This window comes from Corapipo altera, unplaced genomic scaffold, assembly GCF_003945725.1.
Source record: "Corapipo altera isolate COAL_440 unplaced genomic scaffold, ASM394572v1 60818, whole genome shotgun sequence".
Lineage (NCBI taxonomy): Eukaryota > Metazoa > Chordata > Aves > Passeriformes > Pipridae > Corapipo > Corapipo altera.
The window spans coordinates 385,640-412,463 of record NW_020885055.1 but is presented as its reverse complement, the minus strand read 5'-3'; the positions used below and the strand labels follow the sequence as shown (position 1 = coordinate 412,463).

Sequence of the window (26,824 nt, the reverse complement as noted above, 5' to 3'; positions counted from 1 at the left end):
GGCATCTGGCATGAATCCACCTTTGTTCCAACTTCAGGCCCTGTAGCCATCTTAGTGGCGCAGTAATTTTTACTATCAGCACTCAGCTATGCTAAGGCAAAAATCTCAGAAATGCAATAGAAATTGTTCACACAATTTCCCTACGACAGTTACCAATTGGTCTTCTTCCATTGCTGGAGCCACCCCCACAGGAGTCAGTATAGAGATACAGTACAGGCCACTTTTCTCATTCAGCAATCTTTAGGGCCACTTGGATGGCTTTCACTTCTGCAAATTGACTTGTCTCACCCTCTCCTTCAGCAGCCTCAACAACTTGTCATGTGGGACTCCACACAGCAGCTTTCCACCTCTGATGGTTTCCTACCACAAGACAATATCCATTAGTAAATAGAGCACAGCCTCTTTCATTTTCTAGTAACTCATTATATGGTGGTGCTTCTTGGGCACAAGTCATCTCAGGCAATGCTCCAAAATCTCTGCCTTCTGACCAGTCCATAATCTCTTCCAGTATTCCTGGGAAATTGGGTTTTCCCATTTGGGCTCATTGTGCAATCAATGCTACCTACTTACTCCACGTAGCACTGGTTGCATGATGTGTTGAGGGGATGTTCCCTTTGAACATCCAGTGCAGCACAGGCAAATGCAGTGCCAAGAGGAGACGTGCTTCTGTCCCAACGACTTCTGAGGTGGCTTGAACCCCCTCATAGGCTGCTAATATCTCCTTTTCAGTTGGCGTGCAGTGGGCTTCTGATCCTCGATAACCCCAGCTCCGAAACCCTAATGGTCAACCTCAGGTTTCTCCTGATGTTCTTTGCTAGAGGTTCCAGGTGAGACCATGCTCCCCAGTTGCAGTGTAGAGGATATTTCGCACAGCTGGTCCTGTCCAAAGAGGCCCAAGAGCTACTGCATGAGCTTTTTCCTGTTTGATCTGCTCTAAGGCCTGTTGTTTCTCAAGCCCCACTCACAATGGTTCTTCTTCTGAGTCACTTGATAGAGGGGGCTCACAAGCTGACTGTAACCTGGAATGTGCATTCTCCAAAAACTCACAAGGCCTAGGAAAGCTTGTGTTTCCTTCTTGTTAGCTGATGGAGACAGCTGCTATTTTGTTCACTACATCCATGGGCAGATGATGGCATCCATCCTGCCATTTTATTTGCAAGAACTGGATCTCCTGTGCAAGTCCCTTTACCTTACTTTGTTTTATGGCAAAACCAGCTTTCAGAACAATTTGGATTATTTTCCTCCCTTTCTGAAAAATATCTCTTGTCTTGTCCCACACAGTGATATCATCAAAATATTGCAGGTCTTCTAGAACTTCCCCCTGTTCCAGTGCAGTCTGGATCAGTCCATGGCAGATGGTCAGGCTTTAGTGAGTGCCTGGGATCCAACCAGGGTCAACTAACTAAAATTAATAAAATTGTGAGAGGTTAAGGTTCGAGGTTGTCGATGATACTATCTAACTACAAAAACATATTCAAAGCAGCATACTAACAAGCTGCAATCCCTGACAAAAATTGGTTAGAGATAATAATTTAGCGCACGCAGAATACAGTTCTCACCCAATATCTTGTTCCCTATTGGGGACAAGACAGGTTCAGCCTATCAACTGATCCCAGAATTTATGATGGAGTCTTCCCTAACTTCTCCCCATTCTTAACATGCTTTTATACTATTTCTTTATGTTTGGGTGGAGCTTGAGTGACTCTAGTCATACATTTTACTCAGTGAGGGGATGTCATACCTCGGAGACGGGTAATGTCAGGATAGTATCTGAGATAACCCTGGGATGGGGACATGTGTCAGTCCAAGGAGAGCGATTTCACCATGGTTGCTGATTCAACATCAGGACATCTTCCTTTATCTCCCTTGTTTTTCAACTGCTGTGCAGTTTATCAGCTAAAAAATACCACAGTTCCCTCCTCTGCAAGGATTTCAATACAGCCTGGCCGCAGTGTCTCCACTCTGCTCCATCCTCCATTTAGTCCCCCTTAGATTTTATTGTGTGTGGGAAGTTGGGCATGTTGACTGTGTTCCATCCAGGGAGTAGCAACCACATTTCCCCCCTATAATTTCCGTATTGTTATAACTGTGTCTCTAACTTTCTACTTTAATTATACCCCCAGTCTTCTTCCCACAGTAACCCACCTAGTTGATCAAGGGAAGTGTGCTGGTTTAAAAGTAAACTGGTGGGAGAAATGAACCCAACTCAAGAGAGACTACAAGTCAGAGTTACAATTTACTAAAAAGATTACAGTGGAGAGTCAATAACTAAGCGATTCCAGGTATGGGGTAGAAACTGGAATACTTTATTTAAGGACTTTGGGGGTTGGACATGTTAATGAGGAGGATGAACTATGTTAGTTGTGGAATTACACAAGTTTTTACAACAGTTACCCAATGGGTTAATATTTCCCTCAACCAAGATTATATGGGGGGGAAGAGGATTAAGGGGTTTAAACACGGTCTGATAAAATCATCTCAAAGTCCTTTCTTATTTTGCTGCAAGAGCCAGGCTAATCCATATGGTTGAACTTCAACAGATCTTGTGAGGAAGGTCCAGTCCTTCAGGTTACGGGATTCCTCTAAGACCCTGTTTTCCAAGGTTTATGGCTCAAGCCCATTAAGCTCCTTTCTGCTGACAGCTGAGTTTGGGTTCCTACAGATTACAATAAATACAAAGATACAGAGGAAACTGATTTTAACCCACAAAGACAGATGTATAACCCAGCACCCTGGGACAAGAACCGAACAGTGTTCATTAGCCCCTGTGCTGAGCACCACATGGGATATTTTTGGAATCTTTGATGGTCTAGGTTGCAGCTGCCTATTATGCCAGTCCATTACGGCCCATTAGCAGAGATAACCCTTTGGGCTGGGTGAGAAGGTACTAATGCCTCCCTGGAGGGGAGTTATCACAGCTGAGTCATTAGTGTGAAGACAAAGAAACACTCCCCTGCCTCTTAGGGCTTTTCTAACACCCAGCTTGTAGCCTGAGGTGTCAGGTGTGCCCTGGGCAGCTGCTGCAATTGATCCATTTATGAACTGTCCATCGGAAATGACATAGAGCGTGTAGAATACACAGTTATGGTTATACCCATATAGTAATAAACTGGTTACAACCCCTGTAACTAGGACAGGAAGGCAGTTGATGTAATATTTTTGGACTTCAGTAAAGCTTTTGATACTGTCTCTTACAGGATCCTTCTGGGCAAAATCTCCAGCACACAGCTGGATAAATACATCATGCAGTGGTGTCGTATGGCAAATATGGGAGCTGAAGCAAAAGGAGCTGCACACCATGCAGAAGTCGATTTTGGGATTTGTCCATTGATCTTTTTTGGCCTTCCCCTTTTATAAGGGTTCCTTTGTAAACAGCGCCTGGTGTTGTCATTCAGTTAACCAAAATTCCCAGGATTGTCCTAATCCAGCGCTTTGATCCCACACATTCACCTCGCATCATGTGATGGCTGTGTTCAGCCATGAAAGAAAAACACACGCTATCATGCAGACTGTTTAAGTGGTTTCCCACTTTGAGAACACAGCACTCTTTTTATCAAAAACACCAATCAAGGCAAAAACACTCCTTTTTGATCCTAATTAACTGAATGCAGGTGCTACTGGCTTAACTTGTTCCCACAGTGTCACAGGTGGGAGTGGAAGGCTTAGACAAAATTATTAAAAAAGTCCTACCATTGAGTCACGAGGTGCAGAAAGCACTCCCTTGCTTTCTAAACTCCTTCTCAGAGAGGAGTTTAGGTGCGGCTGAATCCTATCTCAGCCTCGGATTCTGTCAAAGGTTTAAATTTAAGGAATTATATAGGTGTGATTAAATCACTTTGTCCTGCAGGTTTTAATGATGGAAAATCAGATATATTTATATAAAATGAATTATTTATTATGACAAATGAACAGACAAGTGAACAGACAAAAGATCTTAATCAGAATTATTTACTACACAGTGTAAAAGCTAAAAACCTGCTAGTAGAGTATAATATAGCATAAAGTAGTATAGTGCACTGTATCAAAGCAATTGTATTAAAACAATTGTATCAAAGCTAGAAAAAGAAACAATCATTAAGTAGAGATTGATATAAATCACCATACAAGATAGTTAGCAGATCTCTCTCTTTCTCTTAACCCCCAGGGAGTAACTATGAAGAAGCTCCCCTGCTTCACGGGAGAAGCTCCACCCTTCAAGGAAGTATGTGGAAGAGTCTGCCATATGGAAGTTGGACTGGGCTTTTATAGTTATAAAGTGATGGACTGGTAGTCATAGATTTACTGACCAGCAACTAGCTTATCTGTCAAATCCTGCTTCAAAAAGCAGGATGTGTGTTTGCAGTTTGGTGAACCAGGCTGGTTTTAGCATAATTCAACACCAAAACAGCACCCTGGTGCCGTCAGTAGAACTTGCATGATAGCTTGCATGATAGCTTGCATTGTATGCATTCTCTGATAGGATTCTAGGCCTTATTGGGGTAGGCCATCCTGCCACAGGTGGGTGAGCAATTGGCACAAATTATTAGTGAATGGGGTAACATCAGACTGGCAACCTGTCACTAGTGGGGTTCTGCAGGGCTCCATCTTAGACCCAGTGCTCTTCGACAACTTCATAAATGGCTTGGACGCAGGACTCGAAGGGATACTAAATAAGTTTGCTGATGATGCAAAATTGGGAGGAGCTGTTGACTCCCTCAAAGGCATGGAAGCCCTGCAGAGAGACCTCGACAAATTAGAGGGCTGTGCAATCACCAGCCATATGAAGCTTAACAAAGGTAAAAGCCAGATTCTGCACCTGGGAGGGTGCTGCTTGGAGTAGGGGAGGAGATCGAAGAGTTGGGAGTGAAGTTGAGCCTGGGAAAAAGGGAGCGGTGGGGAAGGTGGTTTTAGATTTGTTTTTATTTCTCACTATCCTACTCTATTTTTTAATTGTCAATAAATAATTTCCTTAAGTCGAATCTGTTTTGCCCATGTTGTTAACTGATAAGTGATTTCCCTGTCTTTATCTCGACCCATAAGCTTATTTTATTTCCCCTTCTTGCTGAGGAGGGAGAGTAATAGAGTGGCTTGGTGGGTACCTGACAGCCAACCATGTTTAGAATAGGAACGATGATAGCTAGTGCCCTGACACAGTCTGCTGGGAAGTTGGGCCAATATACACAGAAGCAATTTTTTTCCAGAACCTCTTTTACTGAAAATTAATACAAAAACCTTAAATAAATCAACAATTTCTCATTGCTCTGTATTTTGGATAATAAATTCTTTAGTTTATCAGTAGCTTCTAGCTTCCACGGTGTGTTATTTGATCAGTTTCCCTTACGGATGCATTCTTTCTTTCTCTTCTGAGCAATAAATTAGATTTCTTTTTTAAAGGTAAAAGTGGGGTGTTGTACTTTTAGTTAAATGGGAAGAATTTTCAGTGATGAATATTTCATACCACCTCGTAAATCGAAGCATGGCGGACCCCCCCCTGTTCAAGATAGATTGGGGAAGACTGCCCCCAGGGTCTTGGAAGCCACCAGAAAGGTGGGTCCCTGGAGCGGAGTATCACGGGAACTTGTGAGACAGGAGGTAAAAGGCAGGCATGGACCAGAACTGCTGTCTTTTTACCTGTTTTTTTGCCCACTGGAGCACAACCACTGCCTCATCTGTGGTTGCTTTTTGCTTCAGTCTGGAGCTATTTTTGCATCAGATCGAGGTTGCCCTGGCCCCAGCTGAGCCGTCCCAGCACAACCAGACACTGCACCAACTCGGGGATTCCCCTCTCCAGAATAACCGCCACCTCAGCAGCTATTTTTGCAAAAACCTAGGAGCTGCCACAGCTGCCAGCCAGGAGATTCCCCTCTCAGGAGTCGTCACCACCGTTTTCATTCTCTTGCCTGCACAAAACTCCTCCACCCCGCGGCCTGAGCCTGCTGGGCCTCAGCAGCTCTCCCGGTCAGCCCCAGCCCTGCCATTGACACTCACGTGGTTTGCTACACCAGAACTCACTCCATCACCTCGGCGACAGAGGACTTTCTTGGACAAAATATCCTTCCAGATTTTGTTCTAACTTAGGGGGGAGAGGGCAGCTAGGTAATATTTTCTGATACTGTTGGAGGTTTTTGTTTCTTTCCCTTTTTAGTATAGTTGTTATTTTTCCTTCTTCATTCAGACTCCTCATAATTTTTACCTTCTCTAGATCGGAGGGAGGGAAATAATAAAAGGAGGGTTCATCTCCTTAGAGATGAACTGCACTGTACTGCATGTACATCCCGGCCTTCAGACCTGTGTTTTGCTGCACAAATAATTTGGCCACACTATGAACTCAGCCAAATCATTGTGCAAGAGGAGCCTGCAGGCAGCTCCAACTTGGTATCAGTGATTATGCCTTGCCTTTATCTAAAAATGCAAGTTCATACATGAACATCCTTCCTGTTTGCCAGCAGAAATGGTGAAGACAGTTGTTTCCTTTTCTGAAAATCCTATAATAGCTTGAATGACCAAAATGGGGAATCATTTCCATGGATGGGATCTGGGTCTGCACAGTGGAGATGGCACTTTAGGTGTTTGATGCTACACCACTTGGAGTTCCCAGCATCTAAAGGGATGTAAGTTTATCTATATTATTTTCTCTTTCTTTACACTGTTAACTCTAATAAATAGCATTTTAAATGATACTTTGCAGAGTCCAAATGCCTTTCTTAATGGGATCATAACAGACCAGCACTTTCTGGTGCAAAACTTTTGGGATAGTCAGCAGGATCAAGTGAGAAATACCTTTCAGGAGAAAGAATAGTGAAGAAGAGAGAAGCTGGATGCCTGGCTGGCCCTGCAAGCAGCCGGAGGGGCATTTGCAAAGTATGTAGCCCAGGTAGCTTCACCAATGGATTGGAAAAGTGAGGAGGAATTTTCCAAATGCCTCACCTGAGTTGAAGTATTATCTTGTCTTATAAAGCAGGGACTGAGGAAAGGAAAAGGCAAGGAATATTTGCGTTGTCTTTGGTTGTTACTAACATGCTTGATATGGACATGGCGGTGTTCAGAGTTGATGCAAAATGAATTGCATGAGTCATAGAATTGTGAAGGTTGGAAGAGACCTTTAAGATCATCAAGTCCAACTGTTAACCCAGCACTACCACTGTAACCACTAAACCATTAAACCATATCACCCAGTGCCAGATCCAGATGCCTCTTAAACACCTCCAGGGATAGTGACTCCACCACCTCCCTGGGCAACCTATTCCAATGCCTGACCAACCTAACAGTGAAAACTTTTTTTCTAATATCTAATCTGAATCTCCCCAGTCTCATCTTAAGGCCATTTCCTCTTGTCCTCACACTGTAGGCATGGCAGAAGAGACCAACCCGCACCTCACTATAACCTCCTTTCAGGTAGTTGTAGAGAGAAACTGAGACTCCTCTTCTCTAGACTTCAAGACTAAACAAACCCAGCTTCCTCAGATGTTCCTCATAAGACATGTTCTCTAGTCCTTTCACAGCTCCCTTGCCCTATGCTGGACATGCTCCAGTACCTCAATGTCTTTTTTAAAGGGAGGGACCCAGAACTGGACAAAGTACTTGAGGTGCAGCCTCACCAGTGCCAAGTACAGAGGGATGATCACTTCCTTAGTTCTGCTGGCAACACTACTCTTGATACAGGCCAAGATGCCATTGGCCTTCTTGGCTACCTGGGCAGACTGCTGGCTCATATTGAGCTGCCTGTCAACCAGCACCCCCAAGTCCCTGTCTGACAAACAGCTCTCAAACCACTCTTCCCCCAACCTGTAGCACTGCATGGGGTTGCTGCGACCCAAGTGCAGCACCTGGCACTTCACCTAATTGAACCTCATGCAGTTGTCCTTAGCCCATTGATCGATTCTGTCCAGGTCTCTCTATAGACCCTTCCTACCCTCCAGCAGATCAACACTCCCACCCAACTTGGTGTCATCTGCAAATTTACTGAGGGTGCACTCAATTCCTACATCCAGATCATCAATAAACATGTTAAACAGGAGTGACCCAAAAACTGAGCTCTGGGAAACACCACTAGCGAATGGACACCAACTGGATTTAGCTCCATTCACCACAACTCTCTGGGCCCAGTCATCTGTATGGGAAAGGGTTAACATTGTATAGGAAGATGTCACAAGGAACCATGGGAGATGTAGTCTCCACAGTAAGTCCCCAGAGAGAATACTCAGCAGAGCATGCCCACTGGAAGGACTTGCTAAGAACTGTGGGAAATATGTGATGTCACAGGAGGTATGCCGTGACTCGGATAATGCAAACAAAATCATGAAACTCTTTTTAAAACAACTGAGAAAAGTTTTCAGACACAACAGACTGAACCATTGTAGAAAGCAGAACTATAGTTGTAATGTAGGTACTTAAAATAGAATTAAGTCTATAATAATGTATTGAATTATAGTAGAGAAATTTTCATTATATTTTGTATATTGAAGATTGTATGTTAGTTGTAGAATTTGAAATGGTTGTATGTAATTTCGCAAGGGCAAGGGATGGAATTGTGGTGGTTTGGAAAAGTCTTTTTCCCCTGGGGCTGGTGATAGTCTGCCCCAGGTGGTAGTGTTTTTGATACTGGGTCAATAAAAAACTTAGGTGCCCCTGCAGAAATTACATACTCACAGAACAGGAAGAGAAGAGGTTAATTTTTAACTGCATAACTAGAAGGAGAAGCAGCCATGCCTTGAAGTGCCACGTGTGGCATGGGGCCGGGGGGCCTTTGCCCCCCTGCCCCTGACCGTTGGAGCCGGGGGCTTCTTTCCTTTCCCGGCCCTAACTCGGTGGGACTTGTAGCTGAGCCAGGATGCTGAGTTAAGACCCTGCTGCCTTCCCATTGTCAGGGAGGAAAACGGCAGCGCGGTGCCCAATCAGCCAGTCAGAGGGTTGCAATCAGGGGGCAGACACGGCGCTGGAGCGGAGCCAACGCGTGTCGAGGGGTGGCCAGAGAGGGTCAGGTTGAAGAGCCCTGACCTTTGGAGAGGCAGCTGCAACACACAACCATGGAATGGCCCGGGATGAATCAAAGTGACAGCTAGGACCCTGAGGCGGAGGCAGCCACAGAGCAAACCTCTGCAGAGGAGTAGCCCAAGCTCTCGCAACAGCTTGTGATGCCAATTTTTATGCCCCCAAAAAGGCACGGATGGAGAAACTGCTCAAAGACAAAGTTTTCAGTCTATAAGCAGGAGGTATCTTTATTAATTACGGCGTCAGGAAGCAGCCAGGTCACCCTGGATAAAACTGCTTCATTCCAGCAACTCACAGCTGGTCCTTTTATAAAATTTTTGTCAAGCAATTGCATCATACAATATGAATATTCATAATATCGCAACATACAATTTTAATATTCATAACAGGTGGAGTTTAGGCGGAGTTAGGGGTGTGGTCTTCAATTTGGGGAGAATCTGGGAGGGTCGTTCCTGTTCTTCTGGTCCTCTTTTCATCATTATCATGAACTTTGTGAACTTTCCTACTTTGGTTACCTTCCTAGCGTATTTGGCAGAAGTTCCTGATATTTTGGCAAGGGCACCTGGGTTTTGGTTCATCTTCTTTTCTTATCAGCCTTTGTTTTCCTTCTATATACTTATTTTAGCCTCTTAGTTCCTTCTGTTTTCCTAAGTACATATGCTTCTGTTCTTTCGTGTCAGTGTGTTCTGCATACCTTAATAAATTATTGCCTCCACTGTTTCTAAGATCAAGTTCTCTGTGCTTTTGCTTAGGGCTTGCTTTCTAAATTAACTCCCTAGTTTTAGTATTGCTATATTACATTTGCTCTCTAGGTCTTGCCTGGCTTCACTTGGAGCAGAGAGGTCCCTGCGAAGGGGCAGCAGCACCAGTGAATCGGTTGGAATCAGTTCTAGGGTAAGGACTAAACTAAAAGCCCTTAGAACTCTTTGACCCCAGGGAGGAGGGGTGGAAATCCCCGAAGAAGTCTCCCGAGATCTCATCCCCGGGGGTCGGAACCTTCACAGAGCAAGAGCAGGGGATAAAGACTTTAAACTTTAATCCCTTGCACTTCGTGCTGCAGATGTGGTAACCCGGGTGTTCCCCGAAACCCACGGTAATACCCTCGGACTAAGTGGCTGAGGAGCGAGAAGTGGGGGCAGACCCCCCACACTCCTTATAAGAAAGAAGAATTCTAGCTACGACAAATCAAAACTGCTGCGTTCAAGATAAAAGACTCTTCCAAGTGCTGCAGAAATTAATTTGGAAGAGCTGTGGCCTGAAAGTGGAAAAAAAAGACTTCTCCTTTCTTTCTGGACTTTTTGAAGGAAAGAAGAGATGATCTATGTATATATATTTTTTCACTATAGAAGAGATAGTTAAAATTGTTATATATGTATATATATGTATTATAATATTTATTGTGTAAGCAATAAATTATAATATAATTCCCTTCCCCCATACTGAGTTGTGCATGTCTGAAAACTTCTCTACATCCATTAGAACAACTTTTTTTTCCAAACCACCACAGTATATAAGGGCTTGTTAGTGCAGGAATAGACAATTTGCCATATTGCACCCAATCTGGTATGTCCGTGCATCAACTGCCATAGTCATCCAGCCAGTTTTTTACCCATCAAAGAGTCCACCCATCCAAGCCATGAGCAGTCAGTTTTTCTAGGAGAATGCTGTGGAAGATGTTGTTAAACACTTTACTGAAGTCCAGATAGACCACATCCACAGTCCTCCTATCTACCAAGCAGGTCACCTTGTCATAGAAGGAGATCGGGTTGGTTGAGGAGGATCTGCCTTTCATAAATCCATGTTGACTGGGCTTGATCCTTGGTTGCCCTTCATATGTCGTGTAATGGCACTCAGGACAATCTGTTCCATAATCTCGCCCGGAACCAAGGTAAGGCTGACAGGTCTGTAGTTCCCCAGATCATCCTTCTGACCCTTCTTGTAGATGAGCATTACATTTGCAATTTCCGGTCAGCTGGAACTTCTCCAGTTAACCGGGACTGCTGGTAGAGGATTGAGAGTTGTTTGGTAAGTTCTTTCGACAGTTCCCTAATTACTCTGGGGTGGATCCTGTCAGGGCCCATAGACTTATGAGTGTCTAATTGGCATAGCAGATCACTAACCATTTCCTCCTGGATTCTGGGGGCTTCCCTCATCTCCCCATCACCAACTTCTAGCTCTGCGGGCTGGGTATCCTGAGGACAACCGGTCTTGATATTGAAGATTGAGGAAAAAAGGCATTAAGTAACTCTGCCTTTTCCTTATCCCCTGACACTACACTACCCTCTGCATTCAACAAATGAGGGAGACACTCCTTGACTCTCCTTTTGCTGCCAATGTATTTATAGAAACTTTTTGTTGTCTTTTACTACAGCAGCCAAATCAAGTTCTATTTGGGCTTTGGCCCTTCTAATCTTCTCCCTACATGACCTCGCGACATCCCTGTAGTCCTCCCAACTTACCTGACCCTCCTTTCAGAGAGGATAGATTCTCTTTTTTTTCCTAAGTTCCAGCCTAAGTTCTCTGTTTAACCAGGTCGGTTTCTTTCCCTGATGACTTGGCCCCCTACACACGAGGACAGTCTGCTCCTCAATATTTTAACAATTCCTTTTTAAAGCACATCCAGCCTTCCTGGACTCCTTTGCCCTTCAGGACTGACTGTCAAGGGACTCTGTCAATCTCCTAAACAGGCCAAAGTCTGCCTGCTGTAAGTCCAAGGTGGAAGTTCTGCTGGTGCCCCTCCTTACTTCATCCAGTATTGAAGACTAACATTTCATGGTCACTATGCCCAAGACAGCCACCGACCATCACATCACCCACTAGTCCTTCTCTGTTCACAAACAACAGGTCTAGCAGAGCACCTCCTCTGGTAGGTTCATTTACCAGTTGTGTTAGGAAGTTGTCTTCTACACACTCCAGGAACCTCCTAGACTGCTTTGTCTCTGCTGTGTTGTATTTCCAGCAGAAATCCTCCAAGTTGAAGTCACGCATGAGTACAAGGGCTGGCAACCATGAGACTTCTGCCAGCCTTTTGTAGAATGCCTCATCTGTCTGTTCATCCTGGTTGGGTGATCTATTACAGACTCCCACCATGACATCTGCCCTGCTGACCTTCCCCCTAATCTTTACGCATAGGCACTCAAGCTTGTCATCTTCATCATCATCAATTTCAATACAATCAAAACACTCCCTAACATACAGGCTACACCATCACCTCTCCTGCTTTGCCTGTCTCTTCTAAAGAGCTTGTAGCCATCCATTGAAGCACTCCAGTCATGAGAGTCATCCCACCATGTTTCTGTGATAGTAACTACATTATAACTTTCCTGCAGTACAATGGCTTCCAGCTCTCCCTGTTTCTTGCATGCATCGGTGTACACACACATCAGCTGGGCTTTGTCCCTGTCACAGGCCTGTCACCTCTAGGTTCAGTTCTAGTGAACCTGGTCTTGTCCCCTTCCCCCTTCAAGCCCAGTTTAAAGACCTCTCAATCAGACCTGCTAATTCCTGGGCCATAATCCTTTTCCCCCTCTGAGTCAGGTGTACCCCATTTGACATAAATGGGCCTGGTGACATGTAAGCCGCCCCATGGTTAAAAAACCAAAAATTCCACCTATGGCACCAGCCTCTTAGCCATATATTGATCTGTTGAGTTTTCCTATTCCTTCCAGTATTCTCCTCTAGTACTGAAGGAATCAAGGAGAAAACTACCTGAGCATCTACTCCTTTAACCAAGTGCCCCAGTGCCCTGAAGTCCCTTTTGATTACCCTGGGACTTCTTCCTTCAATCTTATCCCTACCTACCTGGAATACTAATAGAGGGTAGTAGTCAGAGGACTTCACCAAATCAGGAAGCTTCCTGGCTACATCCTTTACCCGGGTCCCAGGGAGGCAGCAGACTTCCCTATGGGTTGGGTCTGGTCTGCATATTGGATCCTCCATTCCCCTCAGCAGGGAATTGCCTACAACAATTGCCCTTCTTTTTTCCTTTTTGAAGCTGGCTGATTCGACTTAGGCAACCCCCTAGATGGTCCTTCATCATGGTCATTGATTTCCTGGCCCTCAGTTTTCAGAACCTCATACCTATTCTGTAGGGAGACGTGGGGAGGGGAGGGAGGTCAAGAGGGGATTCACCTGCCACCCCGAGCAAGGACCTACCTCCATTTCCCCCATCTCCTAGGTCCCCTCCTGCCTGTTGTAGAGAACTCACTTCCTGAGGTGCATTTAGCTGGTTCATTTGCCTCAGGGCAGGTAGAGAACGGCTCCACCAATCAATCTCTTCCTCAGGCATCCTAATGTTCATTAAGTTTTCCACCTCCTCTTTGAGTTGTACCACCAAGCAGAGCAGATCATTGACCTGCTTGCACCTCACACAGTCGTTATCTCTGTTACTCTCTGATGCCAGTGCCAGGCTCTGGCACTCCCTGGAGCACAAGACCTGGACCCCTGTATGTTTTTGTGGCAACTCCGTTTGTGTTGCCACTTTGTCCTGGTTTGAGCTAGAGTAGAGTTAATTTCTTCTCAGAAGCTGTTACAGTGTTGTGGTTTGGATTCTGAATGAGAATGGTGTTGATAACACACTGATGTTTGGGGTTTTTGATAAATTGTGTTTATCCTAAGTCAAGAACTTTGGGGTTTTTTTGTCTCATGCTCTGCCAGTGAGGAGGTACACAAAAGAAACTGGGAGGGAGCATAGCCAGGACAGGTGACCTGAAGTGGTCAAAGGGGTATTCCACACCATAGAACATCATGCCCAGTATATAAACTGGGGGGGAGTTACCTGGAAGGGTGGTCGATCTGGATTCAGGAAGGGGGCTCTGGTATCAGGCAGTGGGTGATGAGCAATTGTATTGTGCATAATTTGTTTTTCCCTTTTTATCATCATTATTATTATTTACCATTATTACTGTATTTTTCTTTATTTTCAATTTTTAAACTGTTTTTAACTTACAAGTTTTACTTTGATTCTCCTCCCAGTTCCACTGGGTTGAGTGGGGGAGAGAGGGAGGTTGAGCAAGCTGCTGCATGGTACTTAATTTCCAGCTGTGCTTAAACCATGACACAGGTCCTTTCTGTCATATGCAGAGGACCTAGTGCCTTGTCAAGTGGAAACCATTCCTGAACACTCCTCTTAAACTGATGGGAGACCACACCTTCCTGGTCGCCCTGCCTGTGTGAACTGTCGTGCCACACCCCTGTTTGTTTGCCCGCCCTTGTTTGTTCTCCCAGCTCTGGGTGGCTCACGCTCCTTAGAGAGGTTTGAATCTCCCTCTCTGTTCCTGGCAATGCCGCCTCCACGCCTGATTGGCTGCCAAGGGTTTCCGGGTCTGGACAGGGCTCGGGGCTTCTGCTCGTGGGTCCCTGATCTTGGGAACCCCCCTGTACAGCTCAATCTAACCTTCACCATCAGACTTACCTCAGTCACCTATCACTGGCTGTCACTGTTGCTGACTGTTGCATCCGCAGCTCCCCAGGCAGCAAGCAGTGGTGCAGGTATCTGTGATGCAGGGAGGGGTGCATGGAGCAGCCCAAGAAGGGAACTGACTAAAGTATGAACTATACACCAGAGAGACGAATGGTAGGATGAAGACCCCTGGTTCTCTGGTGAGGACAAATAGACACTGGGATCAGAGGATGAGTGTTGCAACCACATTCCATCTGGTCATTAGTAAATCACAAAGCAAAGGGTTTCTGGGGGCACCTATTACAATCTGCTTAAATGTTGCAGAAAGAACTTCAGACTCAAATATTCCCCTGAGTAAAATTAAAACTCACACAAGTTATCTGTTGATACCAAAAACTGATTTTATTAGTTGCTAAGAGATGCAAAGAGGAAAAAATAAGAAAAGGTTGGAAAAAGCTAAGATTACTTCTAGAAGCATAGGAAAGATATCACTTTACTACCTTTCTGAGGAGGGGGGGGGGGGGAGAAGCATTTTCTGCCTTTTTTTTCCCTCTGTTTAGATGTTATCTCTTTAACTGCAGGGGATATGTGTGTGTGTGTTTGTCTTAGCAGCTTTAGTTCTCTGGAATGCATCCAGGATGTGTGACCTTGCCGCTCATGTTGAACCATTTCCCAGACCGTGTCCCAGCCAATTCAGTAGCACCTTTCAGCCATCAGAAATATGGTAAGGGTAGAAGGATATCACTCAAGCATGTGGCATGGTGGGTTTCAGTTCTTCTCTAGGTCGGCAGAGTTTCAGTCTCCGGTGGCAGGCAGGCAGCATGCAGTGGAGGAGAAAAGGTGGGGGGGAGGTGGGGAGAGATTCTCAGCTAGGGTAACTGGTTCTCTCTTCCTTTCCTCTCCCTGATTTTCCAAAATTTTTCTGTTGGGGTTGACAGCGGGTCTGTCAGCAGCCTGGCACTTATCGACGAAGCAATTGATGTTGACCAGTATATCCCTGAAAAGAGGATGTGTGGGAGGCTTGTCTGAAGGCCCGAGGGATGTGCCAGGGCAGTAGACCCGAGAGAACATGCGCAGTCACATATAACTCTATTGGCTGAAGAAGTCACATGGTATACAGGGATATAAGGAGTGGGAATTTTGAAATAAAGTCTCTTTGTCCACACCACCCACGAGGAGCGTATTTCTTCCTTGTTACACAAGGGCCCCGCCGTTACACATGGCGCTCGAGCACGGACTCTTTTAGCTTATATTAAGCCAGATATTTATCCTGGATCAGGAAATTAGCTGGTGGTTCCGATATCGTCTCAATTTTCGGAGACGGGAACCTTTACCGCAAAAAACCTTGACGTCAGTAATCCCGTTGTCTTAGTGGCATCTGAGAAACGGACAGTTAGTTTAGGAGCTCCAAAATATTAGGATAGTGCACGATAGGAGAGAAGAAAGAAGTTAAAGAAGAAATCGAGAGGTCAAAGCAGCCACCGGATAGAGCAGGGAGGGTCCACACAACATCAAAAGCGGTGAGTCCAACTGGGAGGCATTCCGCACGCCTACACTGCTCCCTGGGCGAGAGCGTGCCTGCAACTCGGAGACCTGGACCGTGGAACACCTTAGGATCGCCAGGGAAAAGTCTGTTGGTCCCCCGTGCGTCAGTCATCTGGTAAAAGCGGTTTGCCGCTGCCAGCAGCTCCGACCGGACCACGTGCGAGAAGTAACCTTGCCACTGCAGCCTCTTAACACCTCCAGCCACCGCGGACCCCTGCGGAACCCCGTTCCAGTTTTCTGTAGCAGAAACTACCGCGGTTCCCCGCCTGCTTACCACCGCTGACTGACCCTGCGGGTGTGCTTAAAAGCACTGCATTCAGACCGCTCGGGACTTTACCGAAAGTGCGGTGCCGCGCCTTCCTACTACAGTGCACTCCGACCCCTGCACCACCCAGCGATCTGCGGGAACCTCGGAACCGCTACCGCAGCCGCCGCCCACACACCGAGCCGCCAACCTCCGCTGCCGCCCGTTCGCCGGAGAACAGAACCCGCGCCCGCCAACCGCCACCAGCACCCGCCGCCGCGTGACTGACGCCGCTGTTCATCGCTGAAGCCCATGCCTGCACCCCTCGCCTGCTCGCCTGCCCGCACCCGCCACTGCCCCGTGCACGTCGCTGCCCTGCGCACGCCGCTCGCAGCCTGCACCGGGACACCAGCCGCTGACGCCGGGACACAGCACCCTAACATCGCAAACCCAACTGACAGAGGACCGGGACAGACCAGCAAACAGACAGACCCTCTTCAGCAGCACACGCTAGCAGCGCCGAGACTCAAGGTAAAATGGGAAACTTCTTCCCCACCGAACTCTCACAAGACACAGACACATTAGCTACACTGCTGAAGCCGTATTACATACAGGTTACAAGGGTTGAATTAACAGTTGGTAGGGTTCATTAAAGCAGCTGTACCAGAACTGCCTCTGGTTGAAGCCCTCCACATACAAATTTGGGACAAAATAGGCAATCTTATAAAACTCAAAGCTCAGGGGGGAGACTCCCAAGCGAACAATGCTTTCCCAACCTGGCAAGCAATAATGTCTGCTTTACGCAGAGCACAGCAAAGAACAACAAACACACACACCCCCACTCACGCTGCAAGCAGTAGCCCATCTTTTACGCGTCGCAGTTTAAACACACAAGGCCCGGCGGGGGGAGGGGGTGGAGCCCTTCACGATTCCACTATGGGGAAGGGAACCGGGAACCCAAGGGACACGGGTCGGCGGGAAGGAGTGAGGCCCCAGATGCGAGATTCCAGCCTGTGGGATCACCGCGGGGGGGCCTGTAATGGCGATGGGGGGGCTAACCCAGTTTACTTGCCAACCCATACTGTGGATGAACGCCGACCACGCGTCCAGGGGCGGACACCGCCATCTCACCCGCCACGCAGAACGGACAACAACCCGTCCTTCCCCGCCCCCGCACCGTACCCCCCACCCACCCCCCCCACCACCCACCCACAGGCAGCCGCTTTCGCCAAAGCTGCAGGGGGGGAGGGATGGGAGGAATGGGGGGAGGAGGAAGGGGATCTCGGGATGACTCAACCGGGAGGGGAGGAAGTAACATACGGAGAGGGTTCGATTGATAGATGGGGTTTGTGTAGAGAGGAGGCATTGCGAATAGGGGACTTACAAGTTATAAATGCATGCCCCGTCATTATCGGTCCACATCAAAGCCGCAGGTTCCAACCCTTGCCACATGAACTGACTAAAGAGCTGAGGCAGCTGATAAGAGAAACTGGTGTATCTTCCCCTAACACACTTGCATTTTTGGAAACACTGAGCACCACATACATTTTCATGCCACATGACTGGAGAACCCTGTTGAAAATAAGCCTCACTAACACACAGTATAATGTATGGCTGAACAATTTCAGAGAAATCTGTTCCGCTTATGCTAATGACCCACAAGCAGGGGTAACAACACACCAACTCACAGGGGAGGGTAACTACCGTTCCATAGATGCACAAACTGGGTACAATAGAGAAATATATGAAGTTATAGCCAAACATGCAATGCGGGCAATGAGAAAACTACCCACATCAGACAAAGACACAAACTTGTCATTCACAAAGATAATGCAGGGCCCAACAGAACCTTACACACAATTCCTAGATTGGCTGCAATCTACCCTAGATAGGTAGATTGAAAACGAGGAAGCCAGGGAAATTCTCAGCAGGCAACTGGCTTTCGAAAATGCGAACCCTGATTGTAAAAGAGTTCTGCAGACCCTTCCTAAAAGGGAAACTTGTAGCATTTCAGAATTAGTTCGTGCCTGCCAGGGGGTTGGTTCCTTGACACACCAAACTGATTTACTGGCAGTAGCACTGAGTGCTCAATTGAGAACACAGGAGGGGCTCAGACCCAGAAATGGTTGCTACATTTGTGGGGCCCCCGACCACTTTCAAAGGGATTGCCCTAGGAAACCCCTAACCGTGGCACCCCGCAAACACCCAAAAGCAAGGAGGGTACCAAAAAACTGGAGGCGAGGGGCGCTGTCGCACGCCCCGATACAGCAAACATATGCGACACAAGGGAGCAGGTTGGCAATTTGTGCCCCCCCACAACAGCCAGCAATCTGTGCCCCTACACCCCAGCACTGGGCTGGACTTATCCAACAGGGACACAGTTTTCATAACTTCCACTGAGGTAGTGCTAATCCCGACTGGGCGTTGGGGTCCCCTTAGCCCAGGGGTGCACACACTGCTGATTGGAAGACCCTCCACCACCAGAATGGGTTTGTTTGTGCTGCCAGGAGTAATAGATTCAGATTCTCATAGTGATATTCTAATAATGGCATGGACCCCTTCACCCCCGTTTTATCCCAAAAGGACAGAAGATTGCTCAATTAATCCCCTTCTACAGTGCGTCACCTGCAGGGGAGGGGGGGAGGGAGCGGGGTTCAGGGGCCTTTGGCAGCACAGGACACCCACAGGTTTACTGGGTAGCAGCCATCACAGTCACACAGCCGCTCATGACGTGCCAAGTTAATGGGCACAGATTTACAGGCCTTTTGGATTCAGGAACCGATGTTTCCATCATAAAGAACTCCGAATGGCCACTTGACTGGCCTACTGTTTGCCCAGTTGCAACCATTCAGGGGGTGGGAGGCACGCAAAGACCCAGACAGAGTGCTCAAATACTCACTGTCTTGGGACCAGAGGGACAATTAGCAAAGCTAACTCCTTTCATAGTTCCAATCCCTTGTTCTTTGTGGGGACACGATGTACTTGGACAATTCGGCACAGTAATGCAAATTCCTCCTACAAGTAACCAGGTTTTTCAATAGGGGCCATTGGTCAGCCATCCCAAGTACCTATTAAGCTAGTCTGGAAAAGTGACCTACCGGTCTGGGTAGATCAGTGGCCTATGAAAAAGGAACGACTTGAACATTTAAAAATGCTTGTAACAGAGCAATTAGAAGCAGGACACATTGTGCCAGCAAACAGTCCCTGGAATACTCCTGTATTTTGCATCCCCAAAAAGACTGGTAGATGGAGGATACTGCAGGACCTCAGGGCAGTAAACGCAGCCATTGAACCGATGGGGGCATTGCAACCAGAGTTACCCTCACCTGCTATGCTTCCAGCAAATTGGTTGCTAATAATAATTGATTTAAAGGACTGCTTTTTTACCATCTTTCTGCACCCCGAGGATGCACCAAGATTTGCATTTTCCATCCCGGCAGTGAACAACTCACAGCCTATGCAAAGGTATCACTGGGTTGTCCTTCCGTAGGGGATGAGGAATAGTCCTACCATATGTCAAACAGTAGTGGTAAACGCTATTCAGCCCATCAAAAAGTGTTTTCCTTCTGCAATAATCTACCACTACATGGATGACATTTTAATTAGCATGGTCACAGAAAATGAACTGCAAATTGTTGTTACTGCTCTGACTGATGCTGTCCAAGAAGCAGGGTTGCAGGTTACTCCAGAGAAAATCCAGCGATCGCAGCCCTGGACTTACCTTGGATGGAGAATCACACAACAAGAGATTTCCCCACAGCCACTGCAGCTCGAGGTAAAAGACACTTTAACCTTACATGAGTTGCAAAAACTCCTGGGAGCCATTAATTGGTTAAGGCCTATTCTAGGCTTAACCACAGAGGAGCTACACCCTCTCTTTGTGTTACTAAAGGGGGACTCTGACCTAACGTCTAACAGGACTCTGACAGCAGAGGCCAAGCAGGCGTTAGACATTTGTGCCAAGGCAATAGAAAATAGGCAGGGCAGGAGGAGAGATCCTGAACTGCCAATCTGCCTGGCCTTAGTTCCCAGCAGGTACCAGCCATTTGCAGTCTTGTTTCAGTGGGACCAGACTGAAAAGGACCCACTGCTGGTTCTAGAATGGCTATTTCTGCCCCACACACTGCCTAAAACTGTATGGACAATTAATGAAATGTTTGCTAAGCTTGTCATTAAAGGCCGAGGATGACTACAGGAACTGGACGGAAGGGATCCAGCTGTCATCTACATTCCAGCCATGAAGGACAATTTGGATTGGATGCTGACTGAGGACACGGAGTTCTAAGCTGCCTTGGCAGGTTTTGATGGTGACATTTCAGTCAATCTCCCTAAGCACAGAAGGCATTAACCCCAGAGGGTTAATGTCAAATGAGATTTGGCAAACAGATGTCACACACATCCCCGAATTTGGCACCTTAAAATATGTACATGTAACTGTAGACACACATTCACAATACATAACTGCTACAGCACACACAGGTGAGAAAGCCAAGGATGTAGTGAGACACTGGTTAAGCTGTTTTGCTACCCTTGGCACCCCAAAACAAATAAAGACCGATAACGGACTGGCATACGTCTCTGAAAAGGTAAGGAATTTCCTATCAGAATGGGGAATCTCATATATCACAGGAATCCCACACTCACCTACCGGACAAGAAATTGTAGAAAGGGCACACTGCACACTGAAAGAAATGTTAGCAAAACAAAAAGGGGGGGAGAATCTGTATAGTCCACAGGAACGTTTGTGGAAAGCCACATATGTTATCAATTTTTTAAATTGTGACAGTGCTGAAAGAAGCAGATATGAGAAGCAGCACAAATCTCAGGCGTTTGCCTCTCCCAAGCCACTAGTCATGGTAAAAGATTTGATTTCAGGGCAATGGACAGGACCTCTAGATCTTATGACTTGGGGGAGAGGTTACGCTTGTGTGGCAACAGGAAAAGAACTGGATTCCCTCCAGGTGTGTAAAACCCTATTTAGGTACACAATCACAGCTGCAAGAACCACATAACGCAGGAGTTTAAGCAGAGTTACGTTATGTTTCAAGTTTATATTAATGAATGACCAATGTGGTAACAAGCAATCTATAAAATATCGGTGTATGTATGAGAGTGAGTGAATGACGGCCGTCAGTGAATGAGATGTGTGAATGAATAAAAGAATTGTGCGACTGGACAAATATAAAAACACAGAACACCTCACAAAACCACATTACCTACACCACAAGGTCACTTTAAGAGAATTGAGTTTTTGCTATGCTTATCCTGTTTCTTAAATAAAGTTTGAAATCCCCACTTATTAAAAAAGCCTCAGGTTAACAAAAGTTATAGTTTACACATGGTTGGGCTAAGGCCCTAAGTTAATAAAGTAATTCTCCAAGTTGCACTACCCTATAGGACTATAAGAAGTTTTAAAAAGGTTTACAATAGAAGTATAAGAAACCAAGCAAGCAGTGTGCTGGGTCACTGCGAGTTTGGCAGTTTACAATGTTCTGAATGTTTTGCACTGTTGTTTACACTGTTGTTTTGCACTGTTTTTGTGACTTCTTTAGATAATTAAGAGAGGGGATATGTGGGAGGCGTGTCTGAAGGCACGAGGGATGTGCCAGGGCAGTAGACCCGAGAGAACATGCGTGGTCACATATAACTCTATTGGCTGAAGAAGTCACATGGTATACAGGGATATAAGGAGTGGGAATTTTGAAATAAAGTCTCTTTGTCCACACCACCCACGAGGAGCGTATTTCTTCTTCCTTGTTATACAAGGACCACGTCTACTACAAGGATGATATGGAAACTGCAGAGGAATGTAAACAACTCTAAGGAAATATTTACTGCAATACTGGACAGAACAAACGTAATGCAGTCGAGACCAAAGGTCACCAATCAAAATGTTTATAGTATCACCAATGACAGTGTGCACAGTGTCTTCAGTGTCACCAATGAAAGTATGTACAGTGTCTTCTGTGTCACCAATGAAAGTATGTACAGTGTTTTATGCTTGAGACTTTTAAACAATTATGTTGTAGCACGATAATATGCAAAGAGTATAAAAGAAACACTTGAGAGCAATAAACAGCTTTCTGATCACCTTACACCTGGGCTACGACCGCTATCTGTGTCGCTTCGGCCGTTCCAACAATAACAGTTACATTTTTCCTCAACTTTTATAGTGTTCAAAGGAGGTTGTACATGGTTTCTTGACACATAGCCCTATTCAGATGTTCAAAGAAATATGATAACCATAAACAGTAGCAGGATCTTTTGGCAGGAAAACTCCAGCAGGAAACTCTGGTGAGAACTGGCAGAAAGCTGACAGAATTTTTGGTAGGAAGTTTTGACAGGCAGAAACAATGGTGAAACATTATTTTTGGCGTTTCTATATTATCTGGTTGTTACAGTACCCCACCAGGTTGTCTCAGTGTGTGATTTTAGATGGCCTGAGTTGCAAGATTTAGCAAAAGCATACTGTCAAAGGCCGTGAGAAAGGTTGTTTCACTGGCTAGTGCAAGTGTGGGACTTTGGAGGCAATAGTATAAATTTAAATACTAAAGAATTAAAGTGTTTTGGTGTCATCTCGCAAAACCCTATGATTACCCAGTGGCTGAGTGCAGGAAAATGTATCTCATTCCCTGTGAGCATGGGTCCAGGAAGCTTTAAAAGTAGAGTATCCTTCACCTACCATTTGGCAGGATAAAACAGAATCCTGGAAAAGTATAACTAAGGCTGATCAGTATTTATGGGAATCAACCACACAGTAAGGTGTGTATTTGCATAACTTGTAAAGTCCTGATGTGGAACCTTTTGTACCCAGCAGGAAAACCTGCATGTTAGAGGGCACCCATTTACCTTGAAAGGGTCAATAATTTCTTTGCTAGGGGTTGCTGTGGGAAGACCCATTGCAGATGTTATCCTATCACTAGGACAACTTAATGATTGTCAAACTGAAAAAGAAGAGAAGGAACCTGACACATTTCAAATGCAACAGTTCCAGGGAAGAATTACAAAGAGATGTTTCTGGCACTAATGCAGGCATGAGTGCCTATGGAGCAGATAGATGGCAGATAGATGTGGAGTTTGCATAAGAAAACAAAAGAAAAGAGGAAGGTGTGAAGGGGAGTACAGAGCACTGGGACATCAGCTCCACCCACATCACCCTCAGTCAACAGTGAAGATGCATCCTCCCTAGCTGCCTCTAAATACCCTGATCTTTCTCCTTGGAAACAAGAATAGGAAATGTGTGGTCCCTCTACAGTAGGGATAATAAAGGGAGCTAACTGGGAGGACCACCGCCCACACATTCTGCTTGTAATACATTGGAACTGGCATGATAAGCAATGGGTTATGGTCCTGCTGGATACTGGGGCAGAAGTAACCCTAATTCATGAAAATCCACCCCATTACCCCAAGAATAAACTGATGAATATTAATGTATTTGGAGGGAGGGGAGAAGAGCCAGCACAATGAGTTTCTTTGACCTTGCAATCATTTTTGGTTCAAGTATGGATTATGAGAGTGCCAGAATATATCATAGGGCACAGTCTGTTAGCAGGCAAGATCTTTTATACCACTAGGGGAAGATATTCTTTTGATATCCAAACAGTTCTGATCCAAGCACTTATGGTAGGGAGGATTGGGACTTCCCCCATTGTTCTGATCACACACGCACACACTCCCATCATATAGCCTTAAAACAATACTGGTTGCCTGGGGGGCATGCTAAAATTTTTCAAACTATCAAACAGTTGTTAGAAGTCAAGTTATCAGATGCACATGTTCACCTTTTAATAGTCCTAATTGGCCTGCAGAGAAACCAGATGGGTCCTGGCATATGACTGTGGATTACCAGCTTTTGAACAAAGCCGTCCTTCCCATAGCTGTGGTAGTGCTGGACATCTTCACCCTGTTCAAGCCACTGGAAGCCAAGGCAAGTATCTTACATACTATTACCATTGACTTGGCAAATACCTTCTTCAGTATTTTTTTTGCTGAAGAGTTGCAGGAACATCTTACCTATTCTAGGGAAGGCCAGCAGTAGACCTTTACAATGTTGCCTATGATTTGTCATGGGATTGTGGTTCAGCACTTGGAGGAGTACAGCCTGTCTATAGTGTCAACTCTTCCATTACACTGATGACATCCTGCTGACTGGACCTACAGAGCAGGATGATAGAGACACACTGAGTAGTGTTGTGAATACCATGAGGGGCATAGTTGGAAGTCAATCCACAAAAAGCACAACGCCCAGCATCTGAAGTAACATTTTTAGGCATCATCCGAAGTAACATTTTTAGGCATCATCGGTCAAAGACCCTGCTGGTTTCTGCCTGAAGATGCAAACCAAACAGTACTTAACATAGCTGAGCCCCAAAGCAAGGTACATGTGTAGTGCTTTGTAGGATTACTGGGGTATTGGTCAGTTTATCCTTCACAGCACAGATTTTAAGACCCTTGCATAATGTAGCAAGAAAGAGGAACCAGTTGGTCTGGGAAGATGAAAAAAGAGCTTTCAAACCAGCTAAGCACAGTCTCCTATGTTGTTGCACTGGGTCCTAAGCAATCTCACAAACCTTCCGAGTTGGAAGTCCTAGTTTCAGGAGATGATATCGCTAGCATATTGGAGCTTGTGACAAAAAAGTAAAGGGAGGCGAATCCCGCTTAGCTTCTGGTCATGTTGCCCCCCCTTCCCCCCTCAGAAGTACATGCTTTTGAAAAACAATTGCTGTCTGCATACTGTGCTTCTACTAGAAACTGATTGAGTCACTGGGGGAAAGACTTATTCTGAATGTGGGCTTGCCTATATTGCCGTGGGGTTTGCCTAATAATACGAACTGTATAATTGGAAATGCACAGCAGTCCAGCACTGTAAAAGGGAAATTATATAGCCCCACACAGGCAAAGTCAGGTCCCCACAAAAACAGTGCCTTGCAGGAAAAAGTAGCCCAACTAGAATTGACAACTGTATGTCAATATAGTTTGGAGCCACTATCCCCTGCCTGGGCTCAGGAAGCCCTACCACACAAATGCCTCACTCCTGAGCAGAGGCAGTGTGACTGCTTCATGGATGGGTCAGCAAGATTTGTTAAGGGGGAGAGATGGTAGAAGACTGCCACCTTTAATTCTTCCAAGCAAATCTCATTGACTTGGCAAGGCAAGAGGGTAGCAGTCAGTATACAGAACTAATGGCTGTGCTCATGATATAAGAGACCTCCAGTCCTGAGCTATGCATATATACCAACTCCTGGGTGCTGTATAAGGGATTAACCACATAGGTTAGTAAGCAACAAGCATACAAGTGGACAATACACAGGAAAACATTGAGGGGTCAGGACTTATGGAAACAGTCCAGGAATGTGTGAATTCAAACCTGTGGGTCCAACATGAAGATGTCCACCTCACCCAAGGTTTCAGGGAGGGGTGGGATCACAGTGCCACAGTTGATCGATTGCCTCAAATTAATAGTGCTACTTTACCTCCTGATATTCTATCCCTTGATGTTCTATTACCTGATGAGGAAGCCCTTGGTAAATGGGTCCACAAAAAATCTGGGCACCTGGGTGTTGATGGTACAGATAGACCCAAAGTACCTAGGAAGCCATTCAGGAGCTAGTGTAGCAGTGTGCAGTCTTTAAGGTATTGAAAGATTAAAATTTGCCTCAGCAGTCTTATGACCAGATTCAATGAGGCCCTGTCCCTGACTATACTGCATAAATAGATTACATCAGGTCCTTATCAAAGGCACAGCAGTTGCAGTACATATTGGTAATAGTTGACACATATACCAACTATGTTGCTGTGTCTGCCAAACAGAAAGGGGCACTGAAAGGCCAGTGATTACTTAGACCCACCTACCTGTATCCAGTTGGACAATGGGTCTCATTTTACAGGTCAAAAGGTTCAACATTGGACTGCTGAACACAAAGTAAACTGGATATACCACATAGCCCATCATCCCAGGGGAGGTGGTCTAGTCAAGTAGACCAATGCCTTACTGAAGGAACAGTTACATATGCTGTTCCTCTCACACTCTATGTAACTGAACAACAGTGATACAACAAGCTGTAATGAATTTGAATAATAAAGCATAGCTCCAAGGTTATACTTCCTATCAGCTTCTATTAGGTCACCAGCACTATGAGGTACAATCCAAGATGCTATCAGAGTCTCATGACTCACTGGGAGTCAGAGGCAACTGCATGTACCATATCGGAAACCTCAAGGGAAATTAATCCCTGCAGAGATGCTGGCAAAGGGACCAGAGGCCATGTACCTAATCCTAGAGGAGCAGGCAAACACACCTTGTTATTATGTGCCTCAACATATGCTTTACATAAAATAATGCCTTTGATTTTTCTCATACAGAACTTCTGTGTGGAGCCTCACACTGCTGCTTTTGTTTGCTGCATGCTATGTATCAACAAACATGAAGTGTTGGATGCCTCTGCCCTCTGGCTGCACTAAAGCTCCTTCCTGTCTACTACACAGGTAACTGGACCGTTGGGTGAAATTTGCACCACCATTGTCTTAGAGGACATGGGAGGAGGGGTGGAGCCCAATGGCAGGACATCTTCAGTAGTCCTAGCCATAATATTGTTGTTCTACACTTATTTTCCCAACCAGTATTTGTTTTACTTGCCATTATCCTTGTACTATTATTCTTTGCA

At 45.7% G+C, this 26,824-nt stretch overlaps 2 long non-coding RNA genes across 2 annotated transcripts; one reads left to right on the top strand and one right to left on the bottom strand.

Annotated features, from left to right (window-relative positions):
• Window positions 1-44: 44 nt before the first annotated feature.
• LOC113959684 lies at window positions 45-25,036 on the bottom strand. Its single transcript, XR_003531901.1, has 3 exons — window positions 25,025-25,036; window positions 11,406-11,409; window positions 45-140 (listed from the first exon to the last, which is right to left on the bottom strand). It is a non-coding gene; the product is annotated as an uncharacterized LOC113959684 (long non-coding RNA).
• LOC113959683 lies at window positions 586-21,884 on the top strand. Its single transcript, XR_003531900.1, has 3 exons — window positions 586-596; window positions 18,155-18,162; window positions 21,724-21,884. It is a non-coding gene; the product is annotated as an uncharacterized LOC113959683 (long non-coding RNA).
• Window positions 25,037-26,824: the final 1,788 nt, after the last annotated feature.